Source organism: Limulus polyphemus, unplaced genomic scaffold (assembly GCF_000517525.1).
Source record: "Limulus polyphemus unplaced genomic scaffold, Limulus_polyphemus-2.1.2 Scaffold7056, whole genome shotgun sequence".
NCBI lineage: Eukaryota > Metazoa > Arthropoda > Merostomata > Xiphosura > Limulidae > Limulus > Limulus polyphemus.
This window is the reverse complement of record NW_013672666.1, coordinates 14612-17414: the sequence shown is the minus strand read 5'-3', so window position 1 is coordinate 17414 and position 2803 is coordinate 14612. Positions and strand designations below refer to the sequence as shown.

Below are 2803 nucleotides of genomic sequence, written 5' to 3'. Positions count from 1 at the left end.
TTACTTTAGGCTTATTATACCAACACTCACTACACTTATAAGGTTTCATGGCACACACAACCCCCTCACTAAAATTATAACGGGCAGACAATAATCAAACTAGTCTATCTGGATAAATGCATTTTGGCTTTTTTTACTCCTATTTCAAGAAATCAAGCATGACGTGACACACACACTGGCTTTTATCGAGGTTAGATTACTGGTACAGCCTACATATATCATATTGCATGTTTTTCTCTGCTAACTGTAAAGAACTGACCAAATTCAGGTGAAATCAGCCATTTTTATATAAGATACAGAAGGGGCCTCAGGAGTAAATAGTGGAATTAATTGCAACATTTATAGTCTCAAAGTAAATATTTCTTGAAATCTGTATTGTTGTTCAGCCAGAAGAAAGTTTAATGACAACTGATGAACACAAGTCCTAACATATATAGTCTAGGGTGTGATATATTTCATTAAATGAAATAATCTCTTATTTGAAAATTTTAATTACTTCTATATTTACAAGTGATGATTTTACACACTACAGGATCAGCTTATATGAACATAGGAGTCCATAAGGATATTTCAGGTTCATGAAGAAAAAAAGGTTGAAACATACTGGTCTAAAACTAATCTATGGGATGATATTAGTAATGATAAGATTTAAAAGTAGTTGCAAAATTAGTAACTGTATGAAGTGTAAAACTAATCTATAGGGTGATATTAGTAACCATAAGTTTTAAAAGTAGTTGTGATATTAGTAAATGTATGAAATCTGAAACTAGTCATTGGGTGATATAAGAAACTGTAAGACTTTAAAATGTTATAGTTTAATACTGTGGTATAGTTAGGTGAAACTGATTATTCCTAGAGCAATGAAAAAGGTCTTCTTAATATCAGGAGATCTGACAAGATATGTATTACAGAATAGTAGCAGATTTCTTTGGATACCCAAAATCATGAGATTACAATAAGGAGATTGGACTGAATATCAAAAGTAAAAAGCAAAATCTTTATTGTAATCAAACACAAACACTATGTAGGTACATGCTTAGGCAACGTACTGCCACTTTTACTGGATTGAAACTCTCTCCAAAACTTACTTACAGTATGCAAGTTCTGATTTTAATGATTACAACATTTCAATCTGTAGTATCAGTTCATCATTAAGTAAGAGTTATATTGAAATGTGACTTTTACCTATGAAAGAAAATGAGACAACATCTCTGCTTTTATACTGAGGCAGTTTCATTCCATTAAACTTCATAAACCTAATATGTATATTCTGCCTAAAGTTCCACTGAAACACCCAATACTATGTAATTATTAAAATCAGAACTAGTGATAACACTATCATTGGTGGTAATATACAACAAGAAATCACATGGGCTTCTAAAGCATGCCTCAGGAACTGGAATGCTTATTTGATCATATTCTTCCCTCCATCTGAAGTGCATCTCAGCTTTAGTGAGAGCTGATAATCTTAGAAAAGTTGGCCAGAAACTCTCAACTGTACATAGGATGAAGCCAATCTTGAACCACTAACTTAGCAGAATCCAAGGAAATTCCATCTCTTCTCCCAGTATGAATGCAAAATTCCATTTACATGTGTTTGAATGCATATTTTCCTATTTCAGTTTTTATCCACTGGAATACCATTTTCACAGTCTTAGCCACAGACTTGAACACATGTTACCACACACTAGGATGTTATCCACATAGTTCAAGTACTTCTCTCATCACAGCCATTTCAATGTAAGCTTCATCAGTTTCTTGAAAGTGGTAAGTATATTACACAGGCTGAATGACATGATGCAAAACTCATACATACCAATTCTGGTGGTGAGAATACTCTTAGGCTAGCTCTCATCATGCAGCTTGGCTTGCCAGTATCTAGATTCCATGTTTAATGTATTGAACTCTCTGGCACTTCAAATGCATCCAGATATTCATCTGTTTGTTGTAATGGAAAAGCATCAGTGCATGTAACCATGTTCACCAATTTATAATCAAAACTTCCTTATTTCTGACAATAACTACTGAAGATGACCAAATGGTCTCTCAAGACTTCTTGCTCCTCACCACTGGCTACATACCTAATGCTCCAGGGAAGCCTGCATGTGGTTATTTAATTGTACATGTATCACTTGTACCTATATGATGTTATATGATCATGGCTTGACACAATCAACCACCTGATTCTACAAATACATTAGCCTATTCAGTCAACAAGACACTGAAAGTTTGTCACTGTGTTAAGTCTAGTATGCCTCCACAATCTTCTACTGGCTATCTCAGAGTGTTGGTAACCACATGTTTGCTCTTGGATGAAGTGCATTAGCCACAACATTAACATTACTGGTAGCCTCAGTTAATTTTACTTTGCTCACACCATGCCAATAGCTCTTTCAGCAAGAATCTGGATAAATTATTGTCCATTATTTCTCAAAAACACTGGGTCTCCATTCCTCCTCAGACAGATAACTGACAGAACTAATGCATCTTCCTTTCTCAATAGGAAACAACTTATTTTATGTATGGGCTTTATAACTATGTTACATAGCACCAATGCACTAGACTTTGTCCATAATAAACCAAAGAAAACCACCTGTGTACATGGAGGTGCTGTGATTTTCTTTCCCACATACACTTGTATAGTCCACTGTTCCTGTCTTGTTTAAACTACAAGAGCTACAAGTAATCTATAGAGTGATATTACTTACTGTAAGACCTAAAAATAATCTATGGAGTGATATTTGTAACCATAAGATCTAAAAGAATCTATGGGGTGATATTTGTAACCATAAGATCTAAAAGA

At 34.3% G+C, this 2803-nt stretch overlaps 1 protein-coding gene across 2 annotated transcripts in view; it reads right to left on the bottom strand.

Annotated features, from left to right (window-relative positions):
• LOC106474307 (ATP synthase subunit s, mitochondrial-like) overlaps nucleotides 1-2803 on the bottom strand; it is an 18382-nt gene that overhangs the window by 1577 nt on the left and 14002 nt on the right. The gene's annotated exons all lie outside the window — the stretch shown is intronic.